This window comes from Lactuca virosa, chromosome 5, assembly GCF_052849685.1.
Source record: "Lactuca virosa cultivar CGN04683 chromosome 5, Lactuca_virosa_CGN04683_v6, whole genome shotgun sequence".
Lineage (NCBI taxonomy): Eukaryota > Viridiplantae > Streptophyta > Magnoliopsida > Asterales > Asteraceae > Lactuca > Lactuca virosa.
In genome coordinates, this window is record NC_136430.1 from 21,455,534 (window position 1) to 21,478,821 (window position 23,288).

The window sequence follows — 23,288 nt, forward strand, 5'->3', positions numbered from 1 at the left end:
TTTGGGCTTAGGTGTTTGGATGGATTCTTTTTGGGCCATATGAGAACAAGTGTATGCATTAGGATATTTGGATGGGATTTAGGGTAAGGCCCATGTAAGGGATTTGGGTATGTTGCATGATATTCTGTGGTCAAGACCATGGGGGGTGCCCATGGAAACTGTATGTATGTTGCATGATATTCTGTGGTTGTATGTTATATGGTATTCTGGGGAACTCACTAAGCTTTGTGCTTACGGTTTTCAGTTTCTGTTTCAGGTACTCTGGTTTTCAAATGGAAGGGCTCGGGATGATTGCAGAGCACACACCGCATGTTCTGTTTTCTGTGAATTACTCTGATTTATCAATGTTTTGTTAAAACTTAATTACTCTAGTTTTATGGTAAAGACATTTATTAACAATTTATTAATCTAAAAATAAAAATTTTTATATCATGATTTTTGGGGTGTTATACAGAGGGTCCAGCGAAGAAGCCCGAGACTTACGATTCACAAGCTAGAGGTCAGCTGGGCCGGAGCCAGTGCAGCAAGTGCGGGAAACCGCACAATGGAGTGTGTCGATCAGGAGGTATGTGATGCTATAAGTGCAGAGAAATTGGTCATATCAGCAAGGACTACCTATAAGGATCGAGTCAGAGTTTTTTATCACTACAACCAGACGGGCCAGAAGCAGGCCGACTGCCCAAGACTGTCGAATGGAGCAGTGAGGGAACCTGCTCTATCTACACCGAGGAGTCGAGTGTTTCAGCTGAAGGCCTAGGAGTCCCAAGTTCCGCCAGATGTTGTCATCGGTATTTATTGCATTCATTTCCTTTATGCCTTCATTATTTATGTCTATAATTATGTAATTCTGCGTGTGAGATGTAATGGTCGAAGCGTTTAAGTCTCCACCTAAGGTTCGAGGTTTCTTTATGACTGTTTGGTTATCATTCGAGGGATTGTCATATGTCATAATGCATACCAAGAGTAATGTTTGGAGTGTATTTGGTTGAGCCGGTTTTAGACTTCGACATGGAAAACATCATGCAATGATAATTTGAACCCTAAGTGGGGGAGAACAGGGTGTTCTGTTTAGAGGATCAGCAGCCAAATTGATTTTTATGGTTTCAGTGCAATTGGTCCAAGGATGTTGTTGTTGGATTAGTGTCTAAGCCCGTAACCATATTTGGTAAGTATTTGACCCGGTTGTGCATGGTCCTTTTGGGTTGCCTTCACCAAAGCAACTTGATTGGTGGAATAAAAGAGATAGAGGTTATTATGGACTATTAATATATTATAAGAATAATATATTAAAAGAGAAATCATATTTGTTTAGTTAATATTGTTCAAGAATTAATTTTGTGATCAAAAGAAATTAACTAAACTAGGGGGACTGAAATGCAGTTATGTGATAGTTGGAAAGTAGGGCAAAGGATGCCCTAGGGATAGGGTGGACGAATTCAAGGGGATAAGGCCCTAGAATTCGTCCAAGGATAGGGCTTCTGGAATTATCCTTGGGCTGCTTGGTGGCTAAGCAACCAGATGAGGATAAGGACTGAAACCATAATCCCTACAGCTATATAAAGACCCCCTGGATTAGGAAAATCAGCCACTTGATTATTAGAAGTCCTAGAGCCGATTTTATACCTCTCCCCTCTCTCTCTCTCTTGCCTCTCCATTGCTCTTGGTGTTTGTGAGCCATTAGAGGTACTACACTTGTGGCACTTGATTTCAAGACAAGAAGATTGAAAAATTGAGTTGTTATTACAATATAACAACAAGAGGTATGTAAACCTTTCTCCTTTGTAAATTTCGAAATTACTAGGAGCATGCTAAGGTTCTTCAGGTGTTCATAATGTTGTGTATCTAATAGCAAAACTTAGATCTAATTCTAGGGTTGCATGAACACATAGGATTGTTTGTATAAAACCCATCAGTGGTATCAGAGCCATTTGTTTTGTTGTTTTCAATTAGTTTATACAAAAGTATGAATTGGACAATTAGGGTTTATGGCCAATAAACCCTAGGAGGCAAGATTTCGAAATTAGGGTTCTTGAACCCTAAATTTCGAAAATTGATAAGGGTTTTTCAAACCCTTTCCTTAGCCCCCAAGATTTCGAAATCTAGGGTTTGCAAACCCTCGGGTTTCGATTTTAGCCTGCTCCCCAAGATAAGATCCTAAATTTTAGGGATTAGGATAATTCCTTATCGTGTAATTATCTTTTAAGTGTTTAAAATATGGTAATTAAAGATTTTGAATTATCCCATCCCATATTTTTGATTTTAGGGGATTTAAGGGATTAGGATAAATTAATTGTTTAATTTAATAGATAATCCTTTAAGATTTGATAATTAAAATAAATTGTTTATTTCAAGGATAATTATTAAATCAAGAGAGTTTTAATATTTAAAATTTTTAAATTAAAAAGTTTTAAATTCGAAAATTTTAAATTGAAATTAAAACCCTAGTGTTTTAAAATGTTTAAAATACAACTTATACTATTATAACATTACAAGATTAATATATATATATATATATATATATATATATATATATATATATATATATATATATATATATATATATATATATATATATATATATATATATATATGTATAACTTAAAATGCTAGTCTTACCGTTAGTAGACCTCATTCACGAAGCCAATCTATAAGGGAGGGGGGGGGTATAAGGTTATGGCCTATAAAATGGTCGTTTAATGGGTGTCCACTCTCACCCACTGCTTCCTTGATTGGTGGAGGGTCGTTAGCCGAACGGCTAGGATAGGGCAAACCTTTCCTCATTAAAAGTATTATGAACTATAAAAGTAACTAAATGTTTTAACAAACGAGTCCCAATCTTAGTTATTTTAGGAAAAGTGAATTGGTGCAATTCCATGAAATTACACTTTGCACTCTTGCTAAGACGTTAGTGGAGCGCGTGTGGTTAACCGGCACACTAATTGGTTCTAAGAATAGGTGGCAAAGGGTGACTCATTATTTGTCATGGTTCAATGGAGCGTGTGTGGCTAACCGGCACATCGAATAGGTGACTGTAACAATGAGGGCACCATGTACATTTGCATGGTTATTCACACCCACTTTGTGATCTTCGGCATCCCAGTCACAAACTAGAGGGGCACATCGAGATTTAAACATGTCATCGAAAAGTTCAATTAATCTCAAAAGATCTAGGAGTTTTCAATACATTTAAAGCTTAACTTTAATTTGTTTTTCATGGTGGAGAATTAGTGAATTGTCATTCACTTACCTTCAAATTATTTACCTGTTAGATTACGACATCCCTCTTCTAATTTGTAAATAATGTTGTTGGATCCTAGCCCTAATTTCTCATTTGGGTGTTTAATTAGGGATTCATTTCTAATCAAACTTTGTTCTTTTCCTTTTCAGATGTTGACCAACAACAACAACAACGCTTCTGGTTCAAACTCCTCTGGCACATTCTCACTCATGAACTTGTGTGGGAGAGTGATCTTCGATGGGACCAATTTCAACAATTAAATCCGCAACATTCGCATGATCACTCGATATGAGGACAAATAGTATGTCCTTGATGAGAAGCTAAAGGAGATTAACATCAACACTGACACTGCTGAAGAGATCGCGACCTTTAAGTCCCACGAGCGTGATGCCACGAAAGTCCATTGCATCATGCTAGCGACTATGAGTGCAGAACTCCAGAAGTCCTATGAGGACATGTACCCCTATGAAATGCATCAGGACCTGCTGGACCGGTACCACCAAAGCGCAAGGCAGGAAAGGTACGAGATCATCACTTCGATGATCACTTCCAAAATGAGTGATGGAGAGTCCCTCACTGCCCATCTGCAAAAGATGCAGAGATATGTCGATCGCCTGCTAAAGCTAAATCTTAACTTTGATGAAGAGCTGGCAATTGACATCATCCATCACTTCTTGCCTCCCTACTATAGCCAGTTCCGCATGACCTACCACATGAACAAGGAGGAGGTCTCTTTGAGCAAGCTTCAGGGCTTGTTGAGGACTGCTGAGACAAACCTCAAGGACAAATATGTTGCACCAACTCCAACTCCCACTGCTGACCCTGTCTTGGCAATAGGACAAGCGAAGGGTAAGAAGAGGAAGGCTCCCTCAAAGAGCCACCACAAAGGAAAGTCCCAAGATGGTACCTCTTCTAGTGGAACCAAAGTTGGTTCTGTTAAACCCAACTCTAACCCTAAGGAGGCAGAGTGCCACCACTGCCACAAGATAGGGCATTGGAAGAGAAGCTGCCCAGAATATCTGCAGGCCATCAAGGATGGGAAGATCAAGCCATCTTTCGCATGTATTTACACAATTAAATCTAATAGTCTATCACATGCTACTTCTTGGGTTCTTGATACAGGATGTGGTTTTCACAGATGTTCTGATTTGTAGGGACTAAAAAGAAATAGGGATGTTGAGCATGGAAGGATGAATCTGATCATGGGATTAGATCGGGGTTTATTCTTTAGTGCTTAGTAATGGATTAGGTTTAGATTTGAACAATTGTTTCTATTCGCCAGATATGGCAAGAAACATCATTTCATTTCATGGTTTATATAGAAAAGGTTTTAAATATTCATTTGATAATGAAAAGGGTCCTATTTTTGCTTATTTTAATAATGTTTTATATTTTGAAGCATTGCCTTGTAATGGAATATATGAAACTGTGATGGTTGTAGATAACTTAGGAAATGATGTATTGTGTGTGGATCCTTCCAATAGTATGGATAAAGCGTGCTTGTGGCATTCTCGACTTGGACATGTCAACAAGAAACGCATAGCCCAACTCCAAAAGGATAGAGTGTTGGAGTCATTCGACTTTAGGGACGATGACGTATGCGAGTCTTCTTTACTTGGAAAGATGACCAAGTCGCCCTTCACTGACACTTGTGCGACGGGTAAGGGTTTATTGGATCTGATACATACAGATGTATGTGGACCCTTTAGATCCATCACAAGGGATGCGAGCCGCTTCTATGTGACTTTTACCGACGATTATAGCAGATATGGGTATATCTACTTAATCAAGCATAAGACATAAACCTTTGAAAAGTTCAAAGAGTTCAAGAAAGAAGTAGAGAATCAATTGGGCAGGAAAATCAACATGCTTCGATCTGATCGAGGAGGAGAGTACCTAAATCTTGAATTCCATGACTACCTCAAGGAATGCGGAATTGTTTCGCAATTGACGCCACCTAGGACACCGCAGTTGAATGGTGTAGCTGAGAGGCGTAATCGAACCTTGCTAGACATGGTTCGTTCCATGATGAGTCGTGCTTCACTACCTATCTCATTTTGGGGGTATGCCTTACAGACTGCCGCCCATATCCTTAACTTAGTCCCTAAGAAAAGGTTGCCAAAACACCTCACGAGATGTGGACAGGGAAGGCTCCCTCGTTGGCACATATCAAGTTTTGGGGTTGCGAGGATTTCATACGACGAGAGACTCATGAAAAGATCGAACCTCGTAGTGAGCGATGTATTTTCATCGGCTAACCGCATAAATCCTTTGCATATCTCTTCTATAGACTGAGTGACAATGTTGTCTTTGTTGCGAGGAGAGGGGTTTTCCGAGAGCAAGAACTCATAAGCCAAGGAGACAGTGGGAGGCAAATCGACATTGAAGAGCTTCAAGAGTCGAGCGATGAAGGAACCTCTAACACTGGCGGTAAACCCGAGGAAGAACCTCCAGTTGAACCAATTGACGAGTCCTTACCTCTTAGACGTTCCGAAAGGGTAAGTGTTCCACCCCAGTTTTATGGTTTTCATATTACTATGGAAGGGGATACATTCATTAGTGATAGTACACTAGTGAATCTGGATGAACCTAACAGCTATAAGGAAGCCATGGCAGGCCCAGAGTCTGCGAAATGGAAAGAGGCTATGGACAGCGAGATTCAGTCCATGTATGACAACCACGTTTGGAATTTGGTTGACAATGTACCAGGTCATAAGACGGTCGGGTGCGAATGGATCTTCAAGAAGAAGACCGACATGGATGGAAACATGCACACTTACAAGGCGCGATTGGTTGCGAACGGTTTCACTCAAACTCCTGGAGTTGACTATGATGAAACCTTCTCACCAGTTGCGAATATAAAGTCTATCAGGGTGATGCTGGCCATTGCTGCATTTCATGACTATAAAATATGGCTGATGGATGTCAAAACCGCTTTCCTTAATGGGAAGTTGGTTGAGGATGTTTACATGGCTCAGCCAGAGGGTTTTGTCAATGTGAAGCATCCCAATAGAGTGTGTAACCTTGAGAAGTCCATTTATGGAGTTAAGCAAGTGTCCTGCAGATGGAATCTTTGTTTTAATGAGAAGGTCAAAGAGTTTGGTTTTCTGCGAAGCGAGGATGAATCAATGTATATGTCAAAGCCAATGGGAGTATAGTTAGCTTTCTCGTATTGTATGTCGATGACATACTACTCATAGGAAACGACATCCCGACACTGCAGGAAGTTAAGTCCCTGCTCGGGAAGTGTTTCGCTATGAAGGACCTCGGAGAAGCTGCCTATATTTTGGGAATACGGATAGTGAGAAACAGAAGTAAGAGGCTAATAGGACTTAGTCAGAATACTTACTTGGACAAGGTACTAAAAAGTTTTAGTATGGAGAATTCAACGAAAGGGGAACTACCAATGCAAAGTAATGCCAAGTTGAGAAAGACTCAAAGTCCGAGCACCAAAGTCGAAATAGCAGAAATGAGCCGAGACCATACGCTTCCGCAGTTGGCTCGATTATGTATGATATGACTTGTACTCGCCCTGATGTGGACTTTGCTTTAAGCATGGTCAGCAGATATCAAGAGAACCCTGGCAAAGCACATTGGATCACAGTCAAGAATATTCTTAAGTACCTTCGGAGGACCAAGGAACAGTTTCTAGTCCTCGGTGGGAGTGATGACTTAAAGGTGCGAGGGTATAGTGACGCCAGTTTTTAGACCGACAGGGACAACTACCGTTCGCAATCGGGCTGGGTCTTTACCCTTAATGGAGGAGCAGTGACTTGGAAAAGTTCCAAACAGGAAACTGTAGTTGATTCAACGTACGAATCAAAGTATATAGCGACGAGCGAAGCGTCAAAGGAGGCGATATGGTTGAACAACTTCATTGGAGACCTTGGAGTTGTGCCAGCCATACGAGAGCCTATGGAAATTTTTTGTGATAATGATGGAGCGGTTTCCTTGACCAAGGAACCAAGGGATCATGGTAGATCCCGACATATCCACAGAAAATATCATTTTATTCGACATCGGGTGGAAGAAGGACTACTAGTAGTAAAGAGGGTATCGTCGGAGGATAACCCAGCAGATCCACTTACGAAGGGAATGAGTAGGGTTAAGCACTTGCAACACACTAGGAGCATAGGGATGAAGGACGATATTAGTTTATATTAGATAGTTTAGAAACGTGTAATAGATAAATGTAATTGACATTTGATGATTAAATAAAAGGGTATTATTTATAAGTAATGTTACTGTCTTATGTTAATTGTTTACCTATTGTTTCATTTTGCATGTTTTGACTTCCTGAATAAAAGAATTATCCAAACAATCCACAGTCGTTCATATGTTGGAAGTAGGTGTGAATGAAGACTGTCATGAATTGGTGTGTAGATTGTCTAAAGTGTGTTAGACATAGCAAAGGTTTGCTACAACGTTCATGAGTGCTTATGAAAAAGTTTTGAGCATTGGAATAAACCCACGCTTGCTGGAATCACTTCATGGAATGCATCACGAATGATCGCAAGACGATAATATCATATGGTCTTAAAACCTAGATATATGGTTTATTGTTTTCTCGTTGGTTGTGCATTGACAATGCGTAAACGCATCAGTAACTTTATGTTATAAAACACATTGTTGTGTATGATTTGATTAGTAAATAGTAAATGCATATAAGTCGATGTTTATATGTTCCTTTTATCCTAAGAGGGTAAAAGCGATATAAGGGCCCCTCGATGATTTGATTTGACTTATGTGTCGGGCCCGGTCAGGATTAAATTGATGTGTTCAATTAAGTTCTATGTCAAATGAATCTGAGATGGAGAAACAAACTGATGGACAATAAGTATGACTATGTTCCATGTGATTGTCCACATGATATCTAGAATAGAGGATCATACGATCCTTTATCTAAAGGACAGGTTACTGATAGGATCAGAGTTAGACAGCGTCTTTGAGAGCTACGATTGCTAATCGGATTCTACTTGCATTTATGGTTACTAGACTTGTCCAAGTGGGAGACTGTTGGATTAGTGTCTAAGCCCGTAACCATATTTGGTAAGTACTTGACCCGGTTGTGCATGGTCCTTTTGGGTTGCCTTCACCAAAGCAACTTGATTGGATAAATAATAGAGAAAGAGGTTATTATGGATTATTAATATATTATAAGAATATTATCTTAAAAGAGAAATCATATTTGTTTAGTTAATATTGTTAAAGAATTAATTTTGTGATCAAAAGAAATTAAGTAAACTAGGTGGACTGAAATGCAATTATGTGATAGATGGAAAGTAGGGCAAATGATGCTCTAGGGATAGGGTGGACGAATTCAAGGGGATAAGGCCCTAGAATTCGTCCAAGGATAGGGCTTCTGGAATTATCCTTGGGCTGCTTGGTGGCTAAGCAACCAGATGAGGATAAGGACTGAAACCATAATCCCTATAGCTATATAAAGACCCCCTGGCTTAGGAAAATCGGCCGCTTGATTATTAGAAGTCCTAGAGCCGATTTTCTACCTCTCCCCTCTCTCTATCTTGCCTCTCCATTGCTCTTGGTGTTTGTGAGCCATTAGAGGTACTACACTTGTGGCACATGCTTTCAAGACAAGAAGATTGAAGATTTGAGTTGTTATTACAATATAACAACAAGAGGTATGTAAACCTTTCTCCTTTGTAAATTTCAAAATTACTAGGAGCATGCTAGGGTTCTTAATGTGTTCATAATGTTGTGTATCTAATAGCAAAACATAGATCCAATTCTAGGGTTGCATGCACACATAGGATTGTTTGTATAAAACCCATCAGTGGTATCATAGCCATTGGTTTTGTTGTTTTCAATTAGTTTATACAAAAGTATGAATTGGACAATTAGGGTTTATGACCAATAAACCCTAGGAGGCAAGATTTCGAAATTAGGGTTCTTGAACCCTAAATTTCGAAAATTGATAAGGGTTTTTCAAACCCTTTCCTTAGCCCCCAAGATTTCGAAATCTAGGGTTTGCAAACCCTAGGGTTTCGATTTTAACCTCCTCCCCAAGATAAGATCCTAAATTTTAGGGATTAGGATAATACCTTATCTTGTAACTATCTTTTAAGTGTTTAAAATATGGTAATTAAAGATTCTGAATTATCCCATCCCATATTTTCGATTTTAGGGGATTTAAGGGATTAGGATAAATTAATTGTTTAATTTAATAGATAATCCTTTAAGATTTGATAATTAAAACAAATTGTTTATTTCAAGGATAATTATTAAATCAAGAGAGTTTTAATATTTAAAATTTTTAAATTAAAAAGTTTTAAATTCGAAATTTTTAAATTGAAATTAAAACCCTAGTGTTTTAAAATGTTTAAAATACACTCTATACTATTATAATATTACAAGATTAATATATATATATATATATATATATATATATATATATATATATATATATATATATATGTATAACTTAAAATGCTAGTCTTACCGTTAGTAGGCCTCATTCACGAAGCCAATTTATAAGGGGGTGTATAAGGTTATGGCCTATAAAATGGCCGTTTAATGGATGTCTACTCTCACCCACCGCTTCCTTGATTGGTGGAGGGTCGTTAGCCGAACGGCTAGGATAGGGCAAACCTTTCCACTTTAAAAGTATAATGAACTATAAAAGTAACTAAATGTTTTTACAAACAAATCCCAATCTTAGTTATTTTCGGAAAAGTGAATTGGTGCAATTCCATGAAATTACACTTTGCACTCTTGCTAAGACATTAGTGGAGCGCGTGTGGTTAACCGGCACACTAATTGGTTCTAAGCGTAGGTGGCAAAGGGTGACTCATTGTTTGTCATGGTTCGAATGAGCGTGTGTGGCTAACCGGCACATCGAATAGGTGACTGTAACAATGAGGGCACCATGTACATTTGCATGGTTATTCACTGGGCATCCGAGTGACAAACTAGAGGGGCACATCAAGATTTAAACATGCCATTGAAAAGTGCAATGAGTCTCAAAAGATCTAGGAGTTTTCAATACATTTAAAACTTAGCTTTAATTTGTTTTTAATGGTGGAGAATTAGTGAATCGTCATTCACTTACCTTCAAATTATTTACCTGTTAGATTACGGCATCCCTCTTCTAATTTGTAAATAATGTTGTTGGATCCTAGCCCTAATTTCTCATTTGGGTTTTTAATTGGGGATTCATTTCTAATCAAACTTTGTTCTTTTCCTTTTCAGATGTCGACCAACAACAACAACAACGCTTCTGGTTCAAACTGCTCTGGCACATTCTCACTCATGAACTTGTGTGGGAGAGTGATCTTCGATGGGACCAATTTCAATAATTGGATCCGCAACATTCGCATGATCACTCGATATGAGGACAAATAGTATGTCCTTGATGAGAAGCTAAAGGAGATTAACATCAACACTGAAACTGCTGAAGAGATCGCGACCTTTGAGGCCCACGAGCGTGATGCCACGAAAGTCCATTGCATCATGCTAGCGACTATGAGTGCAGAACTCCAGAAGTCCTATGAGGACATGTACCCCTATGAAATGCATCAGGACCTGCTGGACCGGTACCACCAAAGCGCAAGGCAGGAAAGGTACGAGATCATCACTTCGATGATCACTTCCAAAATGAGTGATGGAGAGTCCCTCACTGCCCATCTGCAAAAGATGCAGAGATATGTCGATTGCCTACTAAAGCTAAAGTTTAACTTTGATGAAGAGATAGAAATTGACATCATCCTTCACTCCTTGCCTCCCTGCTATAGCCAGTTCCCATGACCTACCACATGAACAAGGAGGAGGTATCTTTAAGCAAGCTTCATGGCTTGTTGAGGACTGCTGAGACAAACCTCAAGGACAAATCTGTTGCACCAACTCCAACTCCCACTGCTGACGCTGTCCAGGCAATAAGACAAGGGGAGGGTAAGAAGAGGAAGGCTCCCTCAAAGAGCCACCACAAGAGAAAGTCCCAAGATGGTACCTCTTCTAGTGGAACCAAAGTTGGTTCTGTTAAACCCAACTCCAACCCTAAGGAGGCAGAGTGCCACCACTACCACAAGATAGGGCATTGGAAGAGAAGCTGCCCAAAATATCTTCAGGCCATCAAGGATGGGAAGATCAAGCCATCTTTCGCAGGTATTTACACAATTAAATCTAACACTCTATCACATGCTACTTCTTGGGTTCTTGATACAGGATGTGGTTTTCACAGATGTTCTGATTTGCAGGGACTAAAAAGAAATAGGGATGTGGAGCATGGAAGGATGAATCTGATCATCGGAAACAGAATATCGTCGCCTACGACCAAGATCGGAGTTTATTCTTTAGTGCTTAGTAATGGATTAGGTTTAGATTTGAACAATTGTTGCTATTCGCCAGATATGGCAAGAAACATCATTTCATTTCATGGTGTATATAGATAAGGTTTTAGATATTCATTTGATAATGAAAAGGTTTCTATTTATGCTTATTTTAATAATGTTTTATATTTTGAAGCATTGCCTTGTAATGGAATATATGAAACTGTGATGGTTGTAGATAACTTAGGAAATGATGTATTGTGTGTGGATTCTTCCAATAGTATGGATAAAGCATGCTTGTGGCATTGTCGACTTGGACATGTCAACAAGAAACGCATAGCCCAACTCCAAAAGGATGGAGCGTTGGAGTCATTCGACTTTAGGGACGATGACGTATGCGAGTCTTGTTTACTTGCAAAGATGACCAAGTCACCCTTCACTGACACTTGTGCGACGGGTGATGGTTTATTGCATCTCATACATACAGATGTATGTGGACCCTTTAGATCCACCACAAGGGATGCGAGCCGCTTCTATGTGACTTTTACCGACGATTATAGCAGATATGGGTATATCTACTTAATCAAGCATAAGTCATAAACCTTTGAAAAGTTCAAAGAGTTCAAGAAAGAAGTGGAGAATCAATTGGGCAGGAAAATCAACATGCTTCGATCTGATCGAGGAGGAGAGTACCAAAGTCTTGAATTCCACGACTACCTCAAGGAATGCGGAATTGTTTCGCAATTGATGCCACCTAGGACACCGCAGTTGAATGGTGTAGCTGAGAGGCGTAATCAAACCTTGCTAGACATGGTTCGTTCCATGATGAGTCGTGCTTCACTACCTATCTCATTCTGGGGGTATGCCTTAGAGACTGCCGCCCATATCCTTAACTTAGTCCCTATGAAAAACGTTGCCAAAACACCTCACGAGATGTGGACAGAGAAGGCTCCCTCGTTGGCACATATCAAGGTTTGGGGTTGCGAGGCTTTCGTACGATGAGAGACTCACGAAAAGCTCGAACCTCGTAGTGAGTGATGTATTTTCATCGGCTACCCGCATAAATCCTTTGGATATCTCTTCTATAGACCGAGTGACAATGTTGTCTTCGTTGTGAGGAGAGTGGTTTTCCAAGAGCAAGAACTCATAAGCCAAGGAGACAGTGGGAGGCAAATCGATCTTGAAGAGCTTTATGAGTCGAGCGATGAAGGAACCTCTAATACTGGCGCTCAACCCGAGGAAGAAACTCCGGTTGAACCAATCGATCTTGAAGAGCTTCCGAAAGGGTTAGTGTTCCACCCCAGTTTTATAGTTTTCATATTACTATGGAAGGGGATACATTCCTTAGTGATAGTACACTAGTGAATCTGGATGAACCTAACAGCTATCAGGAAGCCATGGCAGGCCCGGAGTCTACGAAATGGAAAGAGGCTATGGACAACGAGATTCAGTCCATGTATGACAACCACGTTTGGAATTTGGTTGACAATGTACCAGGTCATAAGACGGTCGGGTACAAATGGATCTTCAAGAAGAAGACCGACATGGATGGAAACGTGCACACTTACAAGGCGCGATTGGTTGCGAAGGGTTTCACTCAAACTCCTGGAGTTGACTATGATGAAACCTTCTCACCAGTTGCGAATATAAAGTCTATCAGGGTGATGCTGGCCATTGCTGCATTTCATGACTATGAATTATGGCAGATGGATGTCAAAACCACTTTCCTTAATGGGAAGTTGGTTGAGGATGTTTACATGGCTCAGCCAGAGGGTTTTGTCAATGTGAAGCATCCCAATAGAGTGTGTATGCTTGAGAAGTCCATTTATGGACTTAAGCAAGCGTCTCATAGGAAACGACAGTAAGAGACTTAACCTCAGAGAAGCTGCCTATATTTTGGGAATACGGATAGTAAGAAACAGAAGTAACAGACTAATAGGACTTAGTCAGAATACTTACTTGGACAAGGTACTAAAAATTTTTAGTATGGAGAATTCAACAAAAGGGGAACTACCAATGCAAAGTAATGCCAAGTTGAGTAAGACTCAAAGTCCGAGCATCGAAGTCGAAATAGCAGAAATGAGCCGAGACCATACGATTCCGCAGTTGTCTCGATTATGTATGATATGACTTGTACTCGCCCTGATGTGGCCTTTGCTTTGAGCATGGTCAGCAGATATCAAGGGAACCCTGGCAAAGCACATTGGATCGCAGTCAAGAATATTCTTAAGTACCTTCGGAGGAGCAAGGAACGGTTTCTTGTCCTCGGTGGGAGTGATGACTTAAAGGTGCGAGGGTATAGTGACGCCAGTTTTTAGACTGACAGGGACAACTACCGTTCGCAATCGGGCTGGGTCTTTACCCTCAATGGAGGAGCAGTGACTTGGAAAATTTCCAAACAGGAAACTGTAGCTGATTCAACGTGCGAATCAGAGTATATAGCGACGAGCGAAGCGTCAAAGGAGGCGATATGGTTGAACAACTTCATTGGAGACCTTGGAGTTGTGCCAGCCATACGAGAGCCTATGGAAATTTTCTATGATAATGAGGGAGTGGTTGCCTTGACCAAGGAACCAAGGGATCATGGTAGATCTCGACATATCGACAGAAAATATCATTTTATTCAACATCGGGTGGAAGAAGGACTCCTCGTAGTAAATAGGGTATCGTCGGAGGATAACCCAGCAAATCCACTTACGAAGGGACTGAGTAGGGTTAAGCACTTGCAGCACACTAGGAGCATAGGGCTGAAGGACGATATTAGTTTAGATTAGATAGTTTAGAAACGTGTAATAGATAAATGTAATTGACATTTGATGATTAAATAAAAGGGTATTATTTATAAGTAATGTTACTGTCTTATGTTAATTGTTTACCTATTTTTTCATTTTGCATGTTTTGACTTCCTGAATAAAAGAATTATTCAAACGATCCACAGTCGTTCATATGTTGGAAGTAGGTGTGAATGAAGACTGTCATGAATTGGTGTGTAGATTGTCTAAAGTGTGTTAGACATAGCAAAGGTTTGCTACAACGTTCATGAGTGCTTATGAAAAAGTTTTGAGCATTGGAATAAACCCACGCTTGTTGGAATCACTTCATGGAATTCATCATGACTGATCGCAAGACGATAATATCATATGGTCTTAAAACCTAGAGAAATGGTTTATTGTTTGCTGGTTGGTTGTGCATTGATAATGCGTAAACGCATCAGTAACTTTATGTTATAAAACACATTGTTGTGTATGATTTGATTAGTAAATAGTAAATACATATAAGTCGATGTTTATATGTTCCTTTTATCCTAAGAGGGTAAAAGCGATATAAGGGCCCATCGATGATTTGATTTGACTTATGTGTCGGGCCCGGTCAGGATTAAATTGATGTGTTCAATTAAGTTCTATGTCAAATGAATTTGAGATGGAGAAACAAACTGATGGACAATAAGTATGACTATGTTCCATGTGATTGTCCACATGATATCTAGAATAGAGGATCATACGATCCCTTATCTAAAGGACAGGTTACTGATAGGATCAGAGTTAGACAGCGTCTTTGAGAGCTACGATTGCTAATCAGATTCTACTTGCATTTATGGTTACTAGACTTATCTAAGTGGGAGACTGTTGGATTAGTGTCTAAGCCCCTAACCATAATTGGTAAGTACTTGACCCGGTTGTGCATGGTCCTTTTGGGTTGCCTTCACCAAAGCAACTTGATTGGAGAAATAATAGAGAAAGAGGTTATTATGGATTATTAATATATTATAAGAATAATATATTAAAAGAGAAATCATATTTGTTTAGTTAATATTGTTCAAGAATTCATTAAGAATTAATTTTGTGATCAAAAGAAATTAACTAAACTAGGGGGACTGAAATGCAATTATGTGATCGTTGGAAAGTAGGGCAAATGATGACCAAGGGATAGGGTGGACGAATTCAAGGGGATAAGGCCCTAGAATTTGTCCAAGGATAGGGCTTCTGGAATTATCCTTGGGCTGCTTGGTGGCTAAGCAACCAGATGAGGATAAGGACTAAAACCATAATCGCTACAGCTATATAAAGACCCCCTAGCTTAGGAAAATCGGCCACTTGATTATTAGAAGTACTAGAGCCGATTTTCTACCTCTCCCCTCTCTCTCTCTTGCCTCTCCATTACTCTTGGTGTTTGTTAGTCATTAGAGGTACTACACTTGTGGTACTTGCTTTCAAGACAAGAAGATTGAAGATTTGAGTTGTTATTACAATATAACAACAAGAGGTATGTAAACCTTTCTCCTTTGTAAATTTCGAAATTACTAGGAGCATGCTAGGGTTCTTCATTTGTTCATAATGTTGTGTATCTAATAGCAAAACATAGATTCAATTCTAGGGTTGCATGCACACATAGGATTGTTTGTATAAAACCCGTCAGTTGTAGTGAAAGTATACTGGATTTTTGGATTTGGGATTCTTCGAAATCTTTCATGGTTGAAAGGTAATAAAGGAGTGGTCAGACCGCGAGTTTAGAGTTAGTTGTTGGCAGGTTCATGTATTCATGGATGTGTGTGTTGTCCTCACATCGGAAGCTGTTGGGCGAATATCTTGTTCTGACTAGTTCTCCTTTTCTAGGACACCAATGGGTTGGTTAAGGGGCATTTGTGCCACTTAGATTGAATTTTAGTTGAAAGGTTGGTTAGCACGTTGTACCGACCGCTATCTATATTAGGGGAAGAGCGTTTGTTGATCTATCAACAACTTCAGGGATTGATTGTTGTACTTTTGAATGGGTTTTGGCCCATAGTAAGTGGATCATTGGGTTGGTTATCTACCCATTTTCGATACTTGGTCAATTTTTTCATTGTCATCAACTAAAGTTTTTCGAGGGTTTTGAGTTGTATCAAATGAAGGTGCTATGGAGGCGTCAACTTTTTGTCAAGTTTCGGGTGGTGAGTATATTGGTTTTGGGGTATGCATACCCCAGGTCTTCTGGTCATGGGATCTTTGTTCTCGTAAGCTCGGGTTGGTGATGGTGTTGAGTAGTGAAGTTGTGGAATTGTTTGGAATTTGAATGGTTATGAAGTTGTCAAAGTGTAGCTGAATCCAAACGGGGACAATCGCTTGGGATTAATGGAAATATTTCCAAGTGCGGGTCCTTCCAAAGTTTCATACCTAAGGACAAAGGAATAGCTAGTTCTGGTTGTTGCATGAATTGAAGCTTACATAAGGAATAATGTTCAACAGTCAGTCGTAATCAGGGAAACAGATGTTGAGAAGTCAAAGTTATCTCATCTGGAGACATGAAGCATCGGCAACGACCCATTTTAGGTTCGTTTCTAGGTTCTGGTTGAGGGTTTTGTGAGGGCCTCTCTGCCTGTTCTTGTTTGATTAAGGCTTTGGGGTTTAAAGCACGACCTGAACGCCTGAGAGGGCCTAGCAGGCTAGTGGTTCGAAACGTGTTGAAATTTGGCTGGGTGTTCTTTTGGATTGTTGGAAATACCTTGGGGTGGGCGCATGCCAATTGCGGAAATGTTATAAGACTACGGTTTGGCCCGTAGCATTCACTAGGTTGAGATTGGCAATTGTTGAGGTGTTTTAAGACTATGTTTTGGCCTATCGCGTTCACTAGGATGATATAGGCCATTGCAGGAGTGGTTGTAAGACTGTGGGAGGGCCACAACAATCATAGGATTGAGATAGGTCGCCAGGCGATTTGGGGCCAATGATGATGTAAGACTACGATATGGCCCGTACCATTCACTTGGGGTGAAACAGAATTATTTTTGTTCGTGTGTCGGATGGCTTGTCATCCTTTGTTTGTACTGGAGGGTTATTGGAGCCATTTTGACAGATAGGCTAGGATAGCCTTGTTAGTTAGACTCTTGGTTGGAGTCTCGATGCGTGACCATGTGGGAGGTTTTGAGTTTCAGCAGTTGGCTGGGGATATTGTATTCCAATTTATTATAAGGATGGCGTGGGAGCAGAAAGATCTCAAACAGATCAAATTTTTAAATTTTTAGTTAGCAGGATGTGATGTATATGTTGGGAGTCGCCTTCGTATTTGCGAATGGCTGGGCCTCGTGGTGGGAGTGACCTTCGTATTCGAGTGCAAGGTTGTCGGAATTGGCGGATAGTCATGGAGTTTGTTTTCTAGTTATCAGTAAGACAATGCAAGGCCAGACATGTTTTGGTTGTCTCGGGTTGTGGATTGGGGTCATCATGGATGTGGTTTGAGTGGTTCTGTCTGTTTGGAAGTCGGACATAGCATATGGTTTTTAGATTTCGGGCAAAGTCCAAAAATCACAATAAATTTAAACTTTTCAAAACAACCCATTTACTAAAAACAAGTGTTTACAAAACCATTGTTTCCAAAACATTATTTAAAATCAGAGTCTTCCAAGATCCAATTAATCATAAAACAAAGGATATGTACGGTCACGCCTTTGCCTTGTAACGGTCCTCCAAAGTTCCTGAAACAAAACTAAAACTATAAGCCAACACTTAGTGAGTTTCCCCAAGTACCAGTACACAAAAATATAATCAAACAGATAATGAGTACACCACCTCCTGGTTTGATTACCCCTAGCCCACAACCTTACGGTCGGAATGCCCCGACCCACAACCTTATAGTTGGAAAATGCAATACATAACGGGTCCACAACCTCCTGGTTGGATTACTCCCGACCCACAACCTTCCGATTGGAACGCCCTGGCCCACAAACTTTCGGTTGGAATTTCCCTCTCTGTTGACTAACAGAACAAAGCAATACAATCTCAACCCCACAATACCATGTCGACATGCATAGACCAAATAACATATATCCAACAATAGATAATCATATAAACCATTAACAGACTAGTAGGTAGTTCTACAAATTACTACTGTATAACAACATCCTAAATAAGTGAATACATAACCAAAGGGGTCAGCATTGGTGCCTTCGACCCCAAGAACAGTGAGGAAACTCACCTTACAGCATGATGAATAGCTGAACAATACACTGCTCTGAATATCGGCTCTATAGATCACCTATTTAATAGATAGGGACCAAGGCTTAATTATAACTCAAAATACCCAAAATACCCTTAAATCAAACTTGGTCAACCCTGGTCACAGTCAATGTCAACGGTCAAAGGTCCACAAGTCAACAAGTCTTCACAACGGGTTACGCCCGACATAATACTAGAGTACGCCCAACGTACTCTGATGTTGACCAAAAAGTGAGGCGTTGACCGCATACGTGCAGCGTACGATACCTACTCCCAAAACTCCATTAACAACTTAATATATTGAGCCCTTCTGGCCAAAAATCGAATCCAAGTCCAAAATGATGTTCTAAGTCATAAAGTTTCCAACTTTATGACTGTTCATGGCTATAAAGTGTCCAATACCAAAAACCCTAACTCCTTAGCCCATTAAGACTTCCTAGTTCATGCATGAAAGGATAATAATGACCAAGAACCCATTTTTTGATGGGTTTTGAGCATTCTAACACTTCTAAGTGTACATGCAACCCTAAATACCTTGGATCTATGTTTTCTCTATTATACATGCAAATATGATTATGCAAGGTATTATCCTAACCAGCATACCAAAACATTGATACTAGGATAATAAAATAGATAGAATACATACCTTGTTGTTGTTGCTTGACTCCATGAAGCTTAAGAGCCTAGTGTCCCAAGTCTGACACCTCAAATGGTTCACACAACATCATGAACTCTTGGAATAACGATGAGAAGAAGACATACATGTTCAAATCGGCTAGCCCTCAAAATATGTATCACTAGTGCCAATTTCTTGAACTAAAGGGGTTCTTATATAGTGTGGCTATTAGGGTTACACCATGTAACTCATGACTTTACCCATTCCTTATGCTCCATGGGTTTTAACCTCCATGGAGTATCCATGGATCACCACATGGGTTAAACCCAACATAAAGGAATCTTGGATCATAAGCCCACATATATAAGAATGAATGATTTACACAATCAATCCCCATATATTTAATTAGTCTCCTTTTGATCACTAAATTAAGTCCAAATTAATTCTTGATCAATACTAATTAAATAACATGATTTCATATTAATATATTAGAACTTATAATATATTAATATGTCACAAAATGTCTTTTCCTCATAAACGGTCTATCCAAATGTTTCGATGCCATGCAACCCAAATGGACCATGCCGAGTCGGGTCAAATACATACCAATTATAGTTATGGACTTAGACACTAATCCAACAGTCTCCCACTTGGATAAGTCTAAAACTATTATTGCGTATGACTTTAGGAACCAACTGGCTATCGTAGCTCTCAAAAGCCGCTGTCGAACTCTGACCTTGTAGATGAACTCTGACCTTTGTCAATGACTTGTCCATTAGATAAGGGATCATATATTCCTCCATTCTAGATATCATATGGACTGAGACATGGATTATAATTATTCTCTCTGTCCATTTGTTGTTTCCCGATTTCCGATTTATGACGATTGACTAATTGAACAAATCAAATCAGTCCAGGCCCGGACGAGCACTAACATTTGTCATCACCAAATCATCGAGGGGCCCACAGATATCGCTTTTATCCCGAAGGTAAAAGGAATGGATAAACTTCGACTCATATGGCTTGTTCTACTACTTGTTCAATCATACACAAAGGCACGTTTTATAACACCGAGTTACCGAATGCGTTTTCGTGCAATCAATGTACAACCAACTCATAGTAACAACTCATATCTCTAGGTTTGAAGAATATAAGATATTATCGTCTCATGATCACTCGTGATAAAATCCATGAAGTGATTCCAATGAGCGTGGGTTGAATCCAATACTCAGAACTTATGAGCACTCATGAGTGTTGTAGCCCCTTGTCCAACATCTTAGACCTCTACAAACCAACCCATGACAGTCTTGATTCATATCTACTTCCAACATATGACCGACTGTGGATAGTTTGAATAACTTAGTCAATCAGGAAGAACGACCTAGTTATTCTGGAAGTCAAAACATGCAAAATGAAACACAATAATAATAGAATCTAATATGGTATCAAAACCTAAGAACATAAATTAAAAATCTTTTATTTATCACCATATGATTACACATTATTCATTGTATACTGTTTCAGCTATCAACTTTATTCTTGAATTTAAAACAATAGTTGTCCCATGCTCCAAGCATGTACACTATGTTTTCTAAACACTAGTCATGCCATACACCAAGTATGCATACTATGTTTGTCTATGATCTTCACTTTGTGAATTAGATCAATTGAACATAACTCCAATGATCCTCTTTCACAATCCCAAATCCTTACTGCAAATGCAAGAATTCCAAATTCATGCCATTTACTGAAATCTGTTAGATTCTAAACTTATATACATTGATCCTCCTGTAATGATTATGCACAGAGTCACAAGGACTTGACAACAAACATTACAGAGCATTCCAAGGAGATCAACTCCTTGGAAACATCCTTCTTGCATTAAGTTTCCTAATCTTACACAGATTGAATAATTTCCAACTTTGAAACATTTCCATATTCCATTTTGACTATCACTTCTGAACAAGAGTTGCCTCCTTACAGATTATGTCAATATGGTCCTTCCAGAATTAACACTATACTTCCAACTGTCATTGAGCAACCAATCTTTGGTAAACCTTAGATTGTCCTCGACAATTGCTTAATCCTTTTGGTCATATCCAGTTCTAGACCTTTTCCCTTCTTAATGCCCCAGGCATTTGGAAAATTTTAGAAAGGATAAATATAGCACATGTAATCGATCCTATATCCGAAGCATATGGGACTCGAGTCATGATGTCTCACATAAAGACTAAACCAGTCTTTTGCTATAACATTTCCATTTCTATTTGCCAAGTTCTCATAATTCAGATTATGAAAAGGGAAGCCGTAATCATAATCGAATTTTAGAATGCAAATAATGGACCCATATATAGAATTTCCTTATGTTGAGTCATTCCAACATGAAATTCATATTAGAATTGAAATGAAGTATAATTTCCTCTCCCTTAATTATAGCAAAACAACTTTTTCAACCCCTGCAGCCTCACGAATTGAAACTTTTGTTTTCTATAATTAACATTGCTAACTTGCAATCTTTATCATAATTATCATGCTCCCACTAACATGATGATTATTAGCATAACACTCATGCTCCCACTAGCTTTGGCAAGTAATCAGAAATCAGCTGGACTTCTAGAAATCAATACTTTATTGACTTTCTTACCAAAGTTCAGATTTCTGATACTAGATTGTTTTGATAAAACTTTATCAATATCATACACCTTATCTTAGATAGCTCACAGGTGTGTCTAAACAATTTTAAGAACTATGAAAAGGGATGCCGTAATCATAGTCTCGATTGTTTAGACCTTTACCACTTCTCACAAGTCCATGTTAGTGTGCTGGTTAACCACACACGCTCCACTAACGACTTTGAGAATGCAAATATCACAATTGCTATCTAGCTAAAATCTACTTAGTGAAAGTGTTTCCTCACCATCATTTTCATGAATCGGAGAGAAACCTTATGACACTTAGATTTTATGGTGTATGAGTTCCTATCCATATGAATTTTGTCAAAACCATAATCACAAGACAAGGTTACTGACAAATCCACACTTATATGGATTAAACTTGTGCAATCTTAAATTCTTGCCATTTGGCAGCTCAAGGGCCTGCCATTGCTTCCAAGTAGTTGTGCAACCAATTGAGAACTCTCAGAACTCCTATGCAAAGCCAACTTGAATAGGCACAGACATGTCGACACGATAGGTTATAAACCTCAAGTCGTGTGCTAGTGAAGAACTTTAGGTTTTATTCTTGATTAGTTCTTGAGACTTTCAAGACCTTTAAGACTCCCACTGTCCTCTTGACATATAAGACTTTCTTGTCAGATATTCAAGAGATAGTGTGGATTCTAATCAAGACAAACACTTCACACAATTAGCCTTAGTTGGTCTTTGTTTTATCTAAAACGTCACAACTTACCAATTTTAAATGTACAAGAGTAGAAAACTTTTACTCTTACATTTGACAAGTGTTTTAAACCTTCTTTAAGACATGTCACTCAAGTTACAATCTTAGAGTATAACTCTAAGAATTGTTTTTGGAACGAAGTATAAATCATCTTCTTGATTTAACCACTTCAACAATTCATAGCTCCTCTTCTTAGCTACCAGAATGCACTTAGAGGATGAATTGTGATAATGTCTCTTAATCATTAAGATGATTATATAACATGATACTAAAGTACTCTCCCATCTTTTCAGATTTGAGAAACTTTTATCTTTCTGCCTAAGTTGATTCTTCTTATTCGCTCTGACATACATTGAAACCTTTTCCAATGTCTCAGAATTACACTTAAGCTTGTAAGTATAACCATATTTACTGAATTTTAGTAAATAATGACGAATAGTCTTAACGATTATTTATGGTGGGCTTGATCAGTGCACAAGAATGTGTACTCGATCCTTTTCTTGACTCACACATCCATGTGAACAAGTAGTTAGTCTTAATTTTTCCAATGCTTGAAAGTTCTTATTCATCATGCTATACAACTTGCATGATTCCAAGTTTCTATCCAACTGAAACTTAGGTGATGAGAATCTTTCCTTATTTGGTAAATTTAGACACTACCACAAATGAAAGAATCAAATTCATATTTCCACTCTTGCTCTTAATGGAATCTTATAAGGAACAAAAGTTTTCACAAATGCCATTGTAAGGATATTTTAAAATAAATAAAATCCAAAAAAAAA